Source organism: Cynocephalus volans, chromosome 10 (assembly GCF_027409185.1).
Source record: "Cynocephalus volans isolate mCynVol1 chromosome 10, mCynVol1.pri, whole genome shotgun sequence".
NCBI classification, from domain to species: domain Eukaryota; kingdom Metazoa; phylum Chordata; class Mammalia; order Dermoptera; family Cynocephalidae; genus Cynocephalus; species Cynocephalus volans.
The window spans coordinates 89,501,207-89,518,491 of NC_084469.1; the positions used below are offsets into that span (position 1 = coordinate 89,501,207).

The 17,285-nt window shown below is 44.0% G+C and overlaps 1 protein-coding gene across 1 annotated transcript in view; it reads left to right on the forward strand.

Moving 5' to 3' along the window:
- Positions 1–9,711: 9,711 nt before the first annotated feature.
- The window catches only part of GARRE1 (granule associated Rac and RHOG effector 1), a 79,099-nt gene continuing 71,525 nt past the window's right edge, over positions 9,712–17,285 (forward strand). The window contains exon 1 of the mRNA XM_063111626.1: positions 9,712–9,769. The gene's annotated coding sequence lies outside the window, so the exon portion shown is untranslated. The remainder of the gene's footprint in view (positions 9,770–17,285) is intronic.

The following is a 17,285-nucleotide window of genomic DNA, read 5'->3' on the forward strand; positions in this document are numbered from 1 at the left end:
GAGAGGCATATCAACTATCATCACTTATGTCCATCATTGTATTGGCAATCCTAGCTAGTGCAGTAAGGTATGAAAAAGAAATAAAGATGTAAGGATTGGGAAAAAGAAAATCATTTTTAACACATGATTGGGTATACATAAAACCAAACCTGTCTACAAACTACTGCAATTAAGTGATTATCAAAATATACAAAAATCCATTGTTTTTGGGCCGAGCCCGTGGTGCACTCGGGAGAGTGCGGCACTGGGAACACGGCGATGCTCCCGCGCGGGTTTGGATCCTATATAGGAAAGGCCGCTGCACTCACTGGCTGAGTGCCGGTCAGGAAAAAGACAAAAAAAAAAAAAAAAAAAATTCATTGTTTGTATATACAAGCAACAAGTAATTAGGAAGTAAAAAGTTAAAGCATTAACATTCATAATAGTGCCTAAGAAAAAATCAAATCTCTAGCAATCTAATGAAAGATGTGTAATACCTCTACACTGAAAACTAAAAAACATAGCTGAGAAAAAACAATAAAATATCTTCAAGACCTTGGAGTAGACACAGAATGTACAAAAAGTGATAACTTCATAAAAGAAAAAAAATGTTAGTAAACTGGACTTCATTAAGACTAAGAATTTATCAAAAGACTTCAAGACTTGGGCTGGTTGGTCACAGTTGGTTAGAGCACAGTGTTATAACACCAATGTTGAGGGTTCAGATCCCCTTACTGGCCAGCCACAAAAAAAGAAAAAAAAAATCAAGAGGGTGAAAATGGAAGAAGATATTTACATTATCCAGTATTAGCCATCAAGGGGTTCATATTCAGAATATGTAAAGAACAAATGAAAGAAAAAAAAAGACCAACAAAACTCAATCTTTTATAATCTTTAACAGTGAGGACATTCAGATATCTGATAAGCATATGAAAGTGTTCTTGATAATTTTTGTCATCATCAGAGAAATCCAAATTAAAACCACAGTGAGATATCATTCTACCCTCACAAAAATGACTGAAATGAAAGATTAATGTCAAATGTTGCTGAGGAAGTGAGAGACCTGGAACTTCCACACTTTCATGGTGGGAGTGTAAATAAGTACAAGCAGTTTGGAAATCTAATTGGCCAGATCTACTAAAGCTAAACATGTATATGCCCTATAATCCAGCACTTCCACTTGAGAATGTACCCAATAGAGATGATCAGTGTATATCCACCAAAAGACATGTACAAAAATACTCATAGTGGAAATCATAATAGCCAAACCCTGGAAATAAATGTCCAACAACAGTAGAATGAATAAATAGCAGTATATTTATCAATGGAATAAATGGGGAAAAAAACACCTTGTGGTTAGGGATTGGTGCTGATAGCACCAAGACCAAGGGTTTGGATACCCATACTGGCCAGCTGGAAAAAATAAAAAAATTGCTATACACAACATGAATAAAACTCACAGACACCATGATGAATGAAAGAAGCCAGACACAAAAAGGATATATAATGCATGATTTCATTTATGTGAAACTCAAAACAGGTAAAACTAATCTATGATAATAGAGATTAAAATAGTAGTTAGGGCCTGCTAAAATATCTGTATCTTGACTGGGGCAGTGGGTACAGTACGTATACACAAGTAAAAATTTCAACTGTGCACTTAAGATTTGTATACTTTATGTAAATTATAGCTCAATACTCATATAAAAAAAATATATGGAAGAGGACCTTGGATTCTCTCCATTGCTCTGACCCTCTGGTACCACACACAGACCCCTGAATGCCCTGCTAACTCCTCTACCCCCAAGTGCTATGGAAACGGGCACATTTTTTGTATCAAACCCTCCAGGGACTTCCTGTTTCTCTTAAGAAGAGTTCAGTTCTTCTCAGCCTGCCTTGTATGATCTGGTTACTGGGGAACTCCCCTGGCATCCCCTCAGTTCCTAAAATGAGCCAGATTCCTTGCTTCAGAGCTTCTTCACAGGCAGCTCCTTCCACCTGGAGGTCTCTTTCCCAACTAATTGCTTCTCATTCTTCCAACGTCAATTTAAATGTTACATTTTCAGGGACCTTCTAGAATGTGCTGTGGTCTTACAATAGACTTCTAGCACTCTGTATTTTTTCTTCACTGCAATATGTCCTAATTGTGTATGTTTATGTTATTTATCTTTGTCATTTTTGTTTGTTCACGTCTCTCTTCCTCACCTCATGAGTGTAAAGACCACCATTCCATCTCCAATACCTGGCACAGTGCCTTGGCCCTTAGTAGGTGTCCAGAAATTTGTTGAATAAATGAGCAAGTCACTTCGTGGATGCCTGCTTTTGGCTATCTGCAGCACCAAATACTGGAGAAACATTAGAATATGGGATGAATAATGTCCAAGCTCACAGTCCAGAAGAGCAAAACTATTCTAGTTTTGTGAAATAAATAGTATGGCTGGAAAACTGTAGAGTTGGGGATTTCAGAGAAGGCTTCCTGGAGGAGGAGTCTCATGCTTTCAAACAACTCAAAGAGCTCCATGACCAGAGGTCCATTTTGTTTTTATTATTTATTTATTTATTTATTTTGGGGGGCTGGCCAATGTGGGGATCCAAACCCGTGACCTTGGTGTTACAAGGCTGCACTCAACCAACTAAGCCAACCAGCCAGCCCTGGAGGTCCATTTTGGGAGGCAGCCAAGCTTGTGATAGCTTTCTGGACTCATGGTTCTCTTGGATTTGCCTGGGACTGTGCCTGTGCAGATATGGAAACAAAATTGCTAATTTTGTGAGATCACAGAGAATTTTCAAGATATAATCTCTTTTCTTCTCATTTATCTGATAGGCTTTATGAGGAGTGATGTTTTACTTCTAGGGTTTCTCCATGTATTTTGCAGGCCACCCAGCTCCTTTTCAATAACCCAGTCTCCTTGGAGGTTCTTGTAAGTGTTGGATGGCAGGAAGCTCAGAGCTAAGGCAAGTTAGAGGTGGCTATTAAGTTTCATCTCAGCTCTCTCTCAGATCCTCGTTTTTATCTCGGAACTGAAGGGTGTTACACAGACTCATTTGTTGCGTCGTAGAGTGATCACGATTCATTGTTTTGCACTTAACTGGCAATGTTTTATGGTAGTGAAAATATGGTAGGTTAAGAGAAAAAACTTAGTTTATGAACTTAGCCTTTCCTTAGATATTTCTAGTAACTTGACTTAAAAACGTTATTTGGTTCTGGTCAGCTTTGCCCCTAAATGGAAGGCATGAGTATTTAGCAGCTGTGTAGGTTAGGGTTAAGGTCAGGTACAGCATTGCTACACTGCAAGAAAATGCTAGGGGTCTGGGCCCTGAGCTGATCTCTCCTTGTGGAGTGAGTGGGTGTCTTAGTCCGTTTTCCATTGCTTGTAATGAATACATGAAACTGGGTAATTTATAAAGAAAATAAATTTATTTATTACAGTTTTGGAGGCTGGGAAGTCCAAGGTCGGGGAGCACATCTAGTGAGGGCCTTCTTCCTGGTGGGCAACGTAGGGCATCACATGGTGAGAGGGCTATACATGCTAATATACTTTCTTCCTATCCTTATAGATCCACCGGTCTACTCCCATTATAACCCATTAATCCATGAGTGGATTAATCTATTCATGAGGGCTATGCCCTCTGATCCAAATACCTCTTAGAGGCCCTGTCTTTCAAATACCTTAGTGGAGATTAAGCTTCAATATGAACTTTGGACGGGACAAATATTCAAACCATAGCAGTAGGGAGAAGAAACTCTTCTACTCATCACTCACACTGCTCTTTGACCTGGCTAGGACACCCGGTTCCCCACATTCCACACAGGAAGCAGCCAACTGTCTGATGAAGGGGAGTGTGCTGTGTGTGGTCCTGCCATCCAGCACCCACATCAAACATGAGCTTGGTGTCCCAGGCTTCCTTGGGAGGGAGTTCAGGCTCTGTGACCAGTCCCTCAGATTGTACAAGTGGCTAGGCACATTGCCACCAGAAACTCAGCCAGTGGCAACTTTGTTATCCCTTCTTGCTAGCAGTTGAAGATTCAATTGAGATGTGCAGAATGGCCTGCATTAGGAGCTACCACAGGTAAAGATCTCTGATTGGAGCCATATAGCAATTTCAGAGTTGGTTTGGAGGACTCTGGCACTATGTGTGGAAGGAATGAAGACTCAACCCCCTTAGATACTCCTTCCCACTGTGCCCAGGGGGAGCAGATAAGCTGCAGGGTGGCAGTCTGTGAGTTTCTCCCGGGCATCAGGACTGCTGCCAAGAACAGCCATTCTGATGGCCACAGTGTCCTTTTTGTTAGGACTAATAAATCCCCTCTTGTTTCAGTGACAAGGAGTTGGGGTTATTACATTTTGATAACCAAAAGGAATGTCCATCCACACTCAAGAAAGAGAACAGAGTTCTAGTTTCTTCAACCAGGTGGACCCAAGAAGATCTCTCATGCCCCTCAGCCTTGGCCCTCTGGCGGGTTTATGAATCTGAGGAGATGCTCATAAGTTTAATTGTTCAGAACTCCAAAAAAATGTTCAGCCCTAAACTCTTTACAAGGCCACAGAATCAACTCTACAAACTATCCTCTAAAGATTCTTGGGAGAAACATCTTACAAGACCAAAGCCACAATGCAGGCCTTCTAAGCTAGGGTTGTGTGTGCGGCCAGGTCCACGCACTGGAACCTGAGGAGGACAGGACCTTGGCTCTGTTATCTTTGGAATGGACAGGAGCTACCTCTGGCTTTCAGAACAGCTGGACAACCCCAAGGCCACAAGCCCTATGGCTCCACCAATACCATAACTTGGCCTGGGTTTCTTCACCAACACACCTTTCCTTCCTTTCTTGGTTATAAGCCCTTGGACCCCTGGCCATCTTGGGGCCTGGAAAATCTCCCTTCCCACTGTGCAGATGTTCACAGCTGATAACTGTGGTAGGCATAATGTCCAGGTAGTCCCTACTCTCTCCAGCAGCTCACTTTGCCCCTACACACATACATCCAGATACCTCTGCTTCACCAAGCCCTGGAGAACATTTGAGGAGCCCCCACAGCAGCTCCTCCTGCCTATATCTTAGGTTTTCCTATCCCTACTCCACTTCCAGCTTGTTTGTTACTCAGGACCCTGCAGAAAAAGAGAAATCAAAGTGGCATCAGGCCTGGCTGCAGGAGAAGGGTCCTGAACTCTAGGGGTCCAGCCCACCCATCAGCAATCTCCCAGACTCCTGGACAACCAAGCCCTTCAGGACAATGAAAGGCAACCTGTGATCTTAGAGGTGGGGGGTGAGACAAAAGCAGATGATTCTGCCTGGCAAGAGCCTCTTGGCCACAGCACAGCAGTTTCCAGCCAGTAGGGGGTGGGGTAGAAAGAGAACAACAGGATGCTCAGATAGTTGCTACAGGGAAAAGAACAGGAAAAGGGCTACTTCCTCAGGGAAACAATCTGCAGACTGAGGGAGAGGTTTCCCCTTCCACTTGAAACCTACACTGCTCTCACCCTCATTCCTGTCTGGGCCACGCCGCCTGAGCTACTGACCTGGCCTCCCCCCAGCATTTCTCCATACCCCGCAGATGCAGCCAGTTGCTCTGTACCCAGGATGTCTGGCCAGCCCTCTCCAGACCCACTCCCAAATCCTGTGGACTCTGGAATGCAGCTTCCCTTCCTGGGGCTCACAGCCCATCTCACAGCTTTCACATGCTGTCCAAGGGAGACCAATAAGGTAAAGTAGAAAAGTTATTCTCTCCAGACTCAGCCCCATCCCCTTCCCCACAGCCCCAAGAACACTTGGCTGTGAAAACTCCTTCCCCAAAGGCTCTTCTTTCAGACGTTCCCACTAAAACTAACATGTAAAAGCCCAGCCTAGAAGCCCTTTTACTGCTATGAAGAGTGTCCAAGCCAACAATAACTTCGGCTGCTTAAGGAAATCAGTTCTGTAATCCCTCGGGAGCCTCTCTAAGTGGGATGTTCTGATTCTGCAGCCTTTCTGACATTTGGAGTGTGAAGCCTTCATACAAGCCAGCCATAGAAAATCTGATTTTTTTCTCAGCAGGGGGAGCCATCTCCTGCTGAGGTCAAGGTGCGTCTCTGTGGCACATCTCACTAATGCTATTCTGGCTCTTCAGTCACTAAGGAGCTCTAGAGCCTTTTTCTGTTAAATTCTCACAGGCAACGACCTTGGAAGCTCTCATCCCTTCCATGGGATCATTCTCTAACTCTGTCTCTAAACAGATACATAGGGGACCAGGTGGATTCAGGATGAGACTCTGTTCTCTGGCCTTGACCTTCTTGGTCTCCTAAATGGCAAATTGAGGGTGTTGGTCTCGTGGTCTCTGAGGCACCATTCCATCCCTGTGTGCATATTGAGGCTCCAGTTACCAGACCTCTCTGCAGAGTTGGAGGACTGCAGCTTCTGTCCCTGAAGACATGAAGGCTCCAGGAGGGCCTGGCCCCCTTCTCTAGACCTGTGGGCTCCATCCTTTTTTTTCTCAGCACTTTGGTGCAAGGGAGTTTGGAATAAAGAGGTGACGTGAAGTAACAAATGTCTCAAAACTACATGGTGGGTACATTGGTGTTTTTTCCTCCCTCTATAAGTACGTGTGTTTGATTAATGAAAACAAAAAATTTGAACCTATGGGACATAGATATAATATCTGCAGATAAACTTACAAACCAGATTTGATATGTCCATAATACAAAATGTTCTCAGGTAAGCTTGAGAGGACCAAGACAATCTGGTACTCAGAGTGCCACAGAGGCCACCAAAGGGGCCCCAAGGTTGGCAATGTCCACACCGAACTCAAAACTACATGTATGGTTGAGCGGGTCTCCAGGACCTCCTCACCCTGGATTGAAGTCTATAGAAGGACCCCAAATGGTACAGGCATAAGTAGTTGCCAGCACATTACTCTGGGACCAGGAGATTTATAGTGAAGTGAGCAACTGTGTTTGGGTAGGTGGGTCAGAGCCTACCACATAGCGAAAGGGCCTCTTTAAATTCACATCCAGTGTTTAACAGGTGCCTCCAGGAGTGGTCACTGGAAGATTTTGTGGCAAGGTCCAGTGGCCCCTGGGGCCTGTAGCAAAAGCTAGGAGGGCCTATGGATAAGAGATGGGCTTGTTCTGAGACTGCAGGGGCCACATTGGCCTGCTCAAAGGCCTACTACTGTCATTCCTGGCCTCTTTTTCAGGCTACAAAGGCAAAATGACACCAGCATCCAGAGACACCTCCTCCAAGCCAGCTGTCCTCTTCCACCTCACATCCCTCCTCTTGTAGCTTGGGTTCCACAGCCCATCATGTCAGTAACACTCCTGCCCCTCTCTCTGTTACTCAACCCCCAGATGAGTCCTTGCTTCACCTTCGCTTTTACCTGAAAGCTGCTGGGGCAAGTCACTTAGTAGGAAGGAGGTTCTACTCTGAAGTAATGGTTATCAATCTGCAATGGGTCCTCAGTACTACTGGGAAATTCTGCCACATTTCTGCTGTCCACTCACTTTTCTGTTTTCAGACATTTTCATGTGCTCCTCACACTTGTCTCCAAGTTCCCCTCACCTTTTGCTGCAGTCTGAGTTAAACCCATCCACCAAGCATGGCGGATTCCGTCCAGCCTTTTCAGAAACTCATAAAATGAACCAGATCATCTCTTTCTTGTATCCCCAGCCACTTTTAACCGGATCCTCCTCTGACATTGAAACATGTTTAAGTCTCTCTTCCACGTTAAAAAATCAACCACCAGAAAAAGCCTCCCCTCATTCTACAGTGATATTTCCAGCACACACCTCTCTTCTAAGCTCCAGATACCCATCCCCAACTCCCTTCTTGGTACTTCCTCCTCGATGTCATGTTCACAATGGAACTCACAGCCTCCTGCCTATCCTCCACCCTCCCAGATATGGTCCTCTTCGGGGACTTTCCGCCACTGTCAGTGTCACCACTACAATGGCTCATCCCACAGACCCAGGAGACACTGAGGATTCCCTCCTCTTCCTGACCTTCCACATCCATTTCCCCACTGATTTGCATCAGTTTTATTCCAAAATCTTCCTCAAATTTGTCTGATTTTCTCAATTCCCATTGCCACTACTGTAGTCTGTGAATGGCTTTCAAAGTGAGGTTTGCATACCTTGTAGCATGAGAAGGCAATATGTTGGAATACCAGAAGAAAATGTTAGAAGTTTTATATATACTGAACTTTTTATCTTTAAAAAGCCTTTCTGTATATGTTTAGTAATGTAAGTAGCATATTAGTAGTGTAGTGCATATATATTATTTATAAGGAAAATATAACTTAAAATTTATAAACTTCAAACTTTTCCTTTTTTTTTTGGTGGCTGGCCGGTACAGGAATTGAACAAACTTCTTTTCTGACAGGTGTTCATGAATAAAAAATTTGGAGGTGCTGGTCTAAATTGGAATCACCTTTTTCTTGGACAATCAAAGTAGCCTCCCAACTGATCTCTGCATCTACTTTTTTTTTTTTTTTGGTGGTGGTGGTAAAATATATAAATATAAAATTTACCATTTTAAACATTTTTAAGTATACAGTTCTGAGGCATTAAGTACATTCACAATGTCGTGTAACCATAACCACCATACATTTCCAGAACTTTTTCATCTTCCCCAAATGAAACTGTACCCAGTAAACACTGTTTCCCCATTCTCCTCTCCATCCAGTCCTGGCAACTACCATTCTACTTTCTGTCTCTGTTTTTGACCATTCTAGGTACCTGATGTAAGTGGAGTCATAGAATATTTATCCTTTTGTGATTGACTTATTTCACTTAGCCTGATGTCTTCAAGGTTCATCCGTTTGTAGCATGTGTCAAAATTTCCTTTTTAAGGCTGAATAATATTCCATTGTATGTGTAATTGTATGCAAATACCACATTTTGTGTATCCATTCATCTGTGGATGGACATTGGGTTGCTTCTACCTTTTGACCATTATGAATAATGCTGTTTTGAATGTGGGTGTACAAATCTACATCTACTCTTGCCTTCCCTCCTCAGTCGTTCTCCCCACTGCAGCCAGAGTAATCCCTTTAAACCCACAAGTATGTTCAAATCACTCCTTGCTTAAAACCCATTCGTTCTGCAATGCTCTCAGGTAAGACCTAACTTCTCACCGTCCTGGTTTGTTAAAGGCAAAGCGGTTGAAAACGCCCGCTGTTTCTTCTGCTGTAATGTCCTTTCCTCCCTTCTCCAGTTTTTGTGTTTTTTTCCTTATGCCCTTTGGGATCTCAGCTCCTGCTCTTTTGCTGGGGGAAGAATTCCCTGATCACCCTCCTCCACTAGGTCAGGGTACTCTCTCCCTCTTCCACTTTCCCCTCCTACCACTTGTCCTAATTGGAACTATATTGTCTATCACACGGATTTGTGACAATTGTATTGTGTTTCCACCAGAGAATAAACCTATGAGAATATCCAATTCCTATAGTGCCTGTCAGGGCCTGACATCTAGTAAGCGCTCAATATTTCAGTAATCAATTTCAATAATCTATAAGAACGCTGCAGACCCCTCTGCCCCGAGGCCAAGCCATAGTGGAGGATCAGGGTGGCTCTATGGGCTCTGGCCGCCAGTCCTCAACCCCCGCCCTAGCCGTCCCACATGGAGGTCCTCAGTCACCAGGGTAAGAGGCTCAGGGGCGCCCCCGCCCCGTTCCCACGAGGAGAAGGTCCGAGCCAGCTGCTGGATCCGCAGCCTCCCGGCGTCCGCCTGGGGCGGGGGCGGGGGCGGGGCCAGCCCCGGGACGTCACTTCCGGTGTACACAGCCCGTCCGGGCGGTACGCTGGGGGCCGGATCGCGTCGCAGGTGAGGAGCGGGCGCGAGCGGGCGCAGGCGGGCGGGGTTGGGCGGTGGTGGGTGGGCAGTGGACCATGCCGAGTCTGGCGGCGGGGCGAGTGTGCGGGGTGCCGCTCCGTTCCGGGCCACAGAGTGCGGGGCCATGAGCTCCCGCCCCTTGCCGGCCCGCTGTGGAGGACGCCGGGCTCTGCGGGCGCTGGCTGGGCGGACGGAAGCCCGGAGGGCCCTCCTGGCGCGTGCCGGGACCGGGGCCGCGGGGAGGACCCCGCAGACGCGGGACGGAGGGGCGGGTCGGCATCCGTCAGGTGGGGGAGGGGACGCTGCTTCGGGCCGCCAGGGCCAGGGAGGTCTGGCTGGCGCCGGGATCCGCTCCCGGAAGCCCGCGGAGCCGTCCTCTGAGGGACGGCGGCCTGTGGGCGGCTGGCGGCCAGGGTCTGCCAGGACTGGCGGGGCACGCTGCCCTCACGCCTCCCCGCGGCTGCCTGGCCGTCTGCGCACACCTTCTCCTCCGTGCCGGGCTGCCGAGGAACACGATTTTCCTGCCCTGCTGAGTGCGTTGGCGCAGCACGGCCGGGGGAGGGTCCACAGGGACCCGGGGAGGGTAGGGACTGAGGATGAAGGACCCACGCCCGTGAGGCGAGTGCAGGGTCAGGGGTGTGTCTTCCTGCTCTGCGCGGTGCGAGGAAAGAAGCATGCTTGGTTGGCATGATAAGAATTTTGTTTATACTTCTTAAAAAATTTGCCAGATAAAGACTCAGCGTAGGGGGCCCCCCAGTTTGGAAATATCTTGTTCCCGCCCCTCACCCCCATTATAAAAGCAATTTATTCTCCTTTCCTTGTAAACCACTCAAGACAACAACAAAATTCTAAGGGAGAAAATGACAATCATTTCCCAATCTGGCACTCAGTGACAACAACTGCTGACATTTTGGTGATATCAATAAATGCAGATATGTATTATCACTTTTATGAACTTCGTCGTATATCATCATATACCATACACCATAATTTAACCAAGCCCTACTGATGAACATTTAAGTTGTTTCCAATTTGTCACAAGACAATTCTGCCAAAAGGATTTGTTTGATTATTGTCTAAGGACGAATTTACAAATGGGGTCAAAGGTAACATTCATTTTTTAAAATTCATAGTATTTTTTTCCTTTGTTTACATATTTGGAAAATTCTTCTCCATTCCGATGTTATAAAAAACTCCACCATGATTGCTTCTCATCATTCCGTGGTTTTATTTTTTTACTCTTATTTATTTATGTATTTACTGATTTGTTTTGGTAGTAGCCAGTATGAGGATCCGAACCCTTGACCGTGGTGTTATACCACCATACTCTAACCAACTGAGCCAACCGGTCAGCACCTATTCTTAGTTATTTAATCTACTTAAAACTTATTTTTGTTTAGGGTATAAAATATTTTCCAAATGGTTAGTCAGTTGTCCCAGTTTTATGGAATAAGCTATAACTTTTATCGTTTTATCATATTTTAGATCTAAAGTTCTAAGTATGTGTTTGTAAGGGGCTACTTACAGATTTGGTATTTAGATTTTATGTATGCTCAGAAGTTTTCAAGTTTCTTGCAAATATCACAGTTTTTCACAATATCTTGTTTTTTTTTTTTAAATTTTTTTCACTTCATGACTTAAATTTTATTTATTTATTTATCTCTCCATCTATCTATCCATCTATCCACAGCTGGCTGGTAAGGGAACCCTTGATCTTGGTGTTATCTGCACCAGGCTCTAAGCAATTGACGAACTGGCCAGCCCAGATTTGTGTGGGCTTTTTTTTTTTTTTTTTTTTTAATAATCACATTTCCTTTACAAGTTCTGGGAATATTTCATGTTTGAGGTTTTTTTTTTTTTTTCTTTTAAAGCAAAAAGTTTCGTTTATGCTGTTTGCTTTGCTTTCTTGCTGACAAGATAACAAACTCCATATGAAGAGTTCAGGCTTGTTGTGGCAACTTTTCAGTCTGGCATTTGAGATTCTAATCTTCCTCTATTTTTGCACATGAATACGTAGGTTAGCATTGGAGACCAAGATAGAAAAGTTCTCAGATTCCCTTGGCAAGCCTAGATTTTTCAATCTAAAATTATCTCTGGATTTTTGGAAGACAGAATGTTTTAAACATTTTTTTTTTTAAACAAGTTGCACATGATTCTGTGAAAATCTTACTAAATGTTTATTCGTTGAAAACCTGAAGCCTCCAGGAGTTATAGGTCAAGCGGGTCTTCTAAGACTATAGGAAAGGGCCGGCCCGTGGCTCACTCGGGAGAGTGTGGTGCTGAGAACACCAAGGCCCCGGGTTCGGATCCCATATAGGGATGGCCGGTTCGCTCACTGGGTGAGCGTGGTGCTCACAACACCAAGTCAAGGGTTAAGATCCCCTTGCCGGTCATCTTTTTTAAAAAAAAAAAAAAAAAAAAAGACTATAGGAAAATAACTAGCTGAGAGCTAGCAGGCTAGGGCATCACATGAGTTGGGTGTCCACTCTTCTTTTTCCCCTTGTGACTTTGTCTTTAGTGGAAAATGATGACCTTCCTAGGTGGACAAAGAATGTAGGTTTGAATAAGAAATTGATTTGTTTTGGAGTTATACAGAAGCAGGTTGCTATTTTCTCTTAGTGTAAGTTCATGAGAGCCTGAATATGTTAGGGGTTGTGCTTCAAATGTCTTTTATTTCCACTGAAACTACTCTTGAGGGCCCGCTAACTGATAGATTCAGTGGCCATTGCTTACTTATTTCCCTTGATTTTGATTGTAAATACTTGGCATGGTGAGCTACTCTTCCTTGCTGTGGTGAATCTTCTCTTGGTTGGCCTTCTTGACTTGGAGTCATTACGTTCACTTTCTTAACTTTGTGACTGTGCTTGTTCACTTGTCTTTGCTGCTTCTCTTCTTCCAACATCGGCCTGTAGGCATTTTCTGAGGCCTAGCTTTATGCCTCTTACCCCTCCCCCCCATACATGCTCCTTCCCACTCATCTAGTATGGGACTTTTGCGTAGAGAACCACCTCACTCCTTCACCTCTGATTCCACTTAGTGACCCTCAATTCAGACTTTTCTGTAAGTTAGTTTTTTATCTCCCTCCAACTCACCCCTGGACATACTTTTTCCAGGTTTCCAGATGATGGAGCCCTTCATCATTTTCCAAAGTGGCCTGTACTTTATGAGTTTAAGGTCCTTACCAGCTGATATATCACATCTCATCGTCCTTCTTCATTCAGATTGTATTTGCCATTTGCTTTCTATCCCTACACCTTGATTTAGACTTTGTTCCTTTTTTCTAAGGGATTCAGACATAATTTGGTCCCACTCTGGATGAGAAAGAGGAGACCCAGTAAATTTAGTCATGAATTTAGTTAGCTCACATTTGTGGAGTACTTACAGTACGGAAACAGTTACTTTACTGGAAGATCAGAATACAGAGCTGAATGGCACAGCCTGGGAAAGAAAGCCAAATAAGCAATTGCCATAAAGTATTATAAGTACTTAGAAGGGGAGACACCAATGAAGCTTTGCCAGGTTTCAGAGATCTTGCCTGTCTTGTTCACTGCTTTTATCTTCAGGGCCTAGAACACAGTGTTCTGGAAGTGATTATTTGTTGAATGAATCAATGGTCATCTGAGAATGAAATCAGAATAAATGTTACACAAACCAGCTATCTATAGAAAAGATATAAGCCAAAATACATTTTTAAAATGTAGTTTGAAGAATTTCAAGGAAAACTTTATTTATTTATTTATTTTTTTAAAGATGACCGGTAAGGGGATCTTAGTTGACTTGGTGTTGTCAGCACCATGCTCACCCAGTGAGCTAACCGGCCATCCCTATATGGGATCCGAACCTGTGGCCTTGGTGTTATCAGCACCACACTCTCTTGAGTGAGCCACAGGCCGGCCCCAGGGAAAACTTTAAATTCAGCCAAACCGACCCAGCTATAAACCCAGGAAGGCATGATTGGAATGTGTTTCTAGCACGAAAGCTTAAAGTTAATTTTGTGTCCTCAGAAGAAAGACTTGTGTTTCTTTCTTTCTTTTTTTTTTTTTTTTTTCGTGACCGGCACTCAGCCAGTGAGTGCACCGGTCAGTCCTACATAGGATCCGAACCCGCGGCGGGAGCGTCGCCGCGCTGCCAGCGCAGCACTCTACCAAGTGCGCCACGGGCTCGGCCCAAGACTTGTGTTTCTAGCAGAGGATTGGGATGATGTCTAGGAAGTTGGGGTGGCAGGTCCTAGAGAGGAAGTAGTTGGTGTGTCTGTAGTTCTGGGGGCCCTGACCAGATGAATTGTGTGCAGTTCTCCATAGTGGCTCTGCACTACCAAACGGATGGGTGTGTCCCTGTTGATGTCTCTAGTTGGGAGGGTCTTTCCTTTGCTTTGCTTTAGAAGATGGCTTCACATGGAGATTTTTGTCAAGGAAAGAATGTGAGTGCGTGAGAGCTCTGCATCTAGACTGCTTGGGTCAGTTCCTGGTCTTGGAATGCTGGCTAATCTCTCAGTTTTACCATCTTTAGAATGGGGGTAATAGTAGCACCTTTCTCTTAGTGTTGCTATGAGGCCTTTGAGCATGCTGCCTGGCAGCAGGTAAGTGCTCAACAGGTGTTAGCTCTTATTGGTATTTATAAACAGTATCTGGGCTTCCTGTTAATACATAAGTCATCTTTAAGCTTAGATATCCTAAATCGTTCTCCCTGAAACTGCTTACTTCTGGGTGCACTGACAAAGCTGATAACCACATGGAGGAAGTGATGACAGGCTTTTCCCAAACTGCTCATCCAGGGAATCCAGCCTGCAGTTGTCAGGGAAGACTTCCTAGAGAAGGCTGTTCTCGATCTGAGTACTGTGGGAAAAAGTTAGTGAGTTCAACACCACAGTAAGGGGAAAGGACTCTTAGGGAGCGGCATGACATGTACACAGGTGTAGAGGTGAGCAAGCATGAGGTATGTGAGCTGCAGGATATTCATGGTAAAGGGTGGACAGGTATGAACAGGGAGTAGAGAGAAATGAGATTGGAGAGGAAAGTGGGGCCCACTCTTGAAGAAATAATTAATGGCAATATCTAACTTATTGGGCACTAACAACACTTTAGGTACTGTGCTAAGCCCTTAAACTCACTATGCTAACCAGGTTTGGTGCTAAGTGCTTTGTGTATATTGCTTTGTTTAGTCTTCACAACAACTCTATGATGTAGGTACTTATTTTTGTAAGAGTAGTGACATATCGCATGTCATCTTGTAGGTCTCTCTGCCTCTTGATTCAGCCTGCACACTGCTACAAGGCTAACCCTCGGTGTCTTTCGTATGTTTAAAAGCTTTTTGTGATCCTGTTTCTTGTTGCAGTACAAGCCCACCAAGATCCTCTGACTTCATGAAACCATCTTGGGTTAAAATGTAAAATTATGTACATCTTAGAATTTAATAAAAACAGCATAGGTACAGATATGGATCAAGCTCATAGAAATATTGAATGAAAAAAGCAAGGTGCAGAAAAATGTATACTTGCCCATTTGTGTAAAACCAAAGAAATATGTAGGTACACATGAAATAGGTTTATAAGTGCAGAGAAAATTTCTGGAATGATAGAAAAGAAACAGTGGTTGCCTTTGTGATGAAGCCCAGAAAACTAGGCTGTTAGAAAAATAGCTTTTTCTTGTGTACCATTTTTTTTTTTTTTTTTAAGATGACGGGTAAGGGGATCTTAACCCTTGACTTGGTGTTGTCAGCACCATGCTCACCCAGTGAGCGAACTGGCCATCCCTATATAGGATCCGAACCCGTGGCCTTGGTGTTATCAGCACTGCACTCTCCCAAGTGAGCCACGGGCCAGCCCCTTGCGTACCATTTTGTATGGTATGAATTCTTTTCACTGTACATATGTATTATGTTTTCAACTTAAAAATTAATAAATTTTAAAATAAATGTTTGCAATGTACATGGCAGTCATGTAGAGAGGGAACATGGCATAGAGCTTAAGAGCAAGGACTATTCAAACTGCTTGGGTTTAAGTCCTGCCTCTGCCACTTATCACTAGCCTGTAAGTCACATAACCTCTCTTTACCTCAGTTTATCCCATCTGAAAATGGGGGAGGTAATAATACCTATCCCCTGGGTTTATAGTGAGGCTTTAATGAGTTAATATTTGTAAAGTCCTGGGCCGACCCTGCGGCGCTGGGAGCGCAGCAAGTGCTCCCACAGCGGGTTCGGATCCTATATAAGGATGGCCAGTGTGCTCACTGGCTGAGCACGGTGCGGCCAGACACAAAAATGACAAAATAAATAAATAAATAAATAAATTCCAAAAAAAAAAAAAAAAAAATTTGTAAAGTCCTTAGAACAGTTCCTGGCAGGTATGTGTTTTTTGCTGTTCTCGGTGTCTCTATGGCCCTGTACTGTACACTACAGTAAATGTGAAGATGTATCCACCCTCTGTCTTTGGTGTTTGCAGTTCATTTGGACGGGGAAGGCATACAAAGCTAACAACAGGCAGTGGCAGCAGAGGCTGCAGGAGCTCAGGAAAGGCTCCATGGAAACTGAAGGGACTTGTTCCAAGGGTAATGTGTGTCTCAAACAGCCTAAGGTAGAGAAATCAGAAACAGGAAAGAGTTTGAGGGGGGCCTGAAATTAAGATATGTCATATGTGGCATGTCATCATTATAAGGCAGAGTTTTTCTTAGCATATATAAGATAATGATATGATTTATAAATGATGGCATCTAAGGCTTATTGAAATATGGTTGCTGTACCTTGATTTTTGAAATGGTTATAAGGTGTTTCTGTGTAATTTATTTAACGAACCCCTTAATGCAGGACATGTGGGTTACTTCCAGGTTGATGCTTGTAGACATTGCCGCTGGTCAGTGTTCTTGACACAGTCTTCTACTTTTACTGTGAGTGTATTTCTAGGTTTCATTTCTAGATATAGAATTGATTTTTTTTTTTTTTAATCATTTTGACTGTGTTCCTTATGTCTGGGCCATTGTCAGATAAGTGCTTTTTCAAAATTGGAGTTGCAGAGAATCATAATGGGAAGGTTTTTGAACGTGGAATTAGAGCTAGATATTACCTGAAAAAAATCTAATTTTCTTAATAAAATTACTTTGGGATTAGGTGCTAATGAGATAGTAATTATGACCAGGGAACTTGGGAATACCTGAGTCTTCCGCCACCCCATCTCCGGGTCCCAGAGATGGATGGTATATATGGGAACAGAGGAAAGCTTGGCTTGATTTTCAGACTTGGGTGCCATGGACTCTGTTGACCCAGGCAGAGATAGGCAAAAATGGTCCTTCTCACCAGCTCACAAGGATTTTTGCTGTTTTGGGTCTCAAGGTGAGAGAGAATGCACTACATCCTTATGCTTAAATAACTTTTTCATGTACTTTGTAATTAGAGGTGATACTCCTCAGCTGTGTCCTTTCTGTTCTTCTTCCCTCTAGCATAGGGCTGAAAAAGGAGGGAGTGGTGGGGCAGGGAAATGAGAGGAGCTATGACCCCCTCATCTGGAGCACATAGG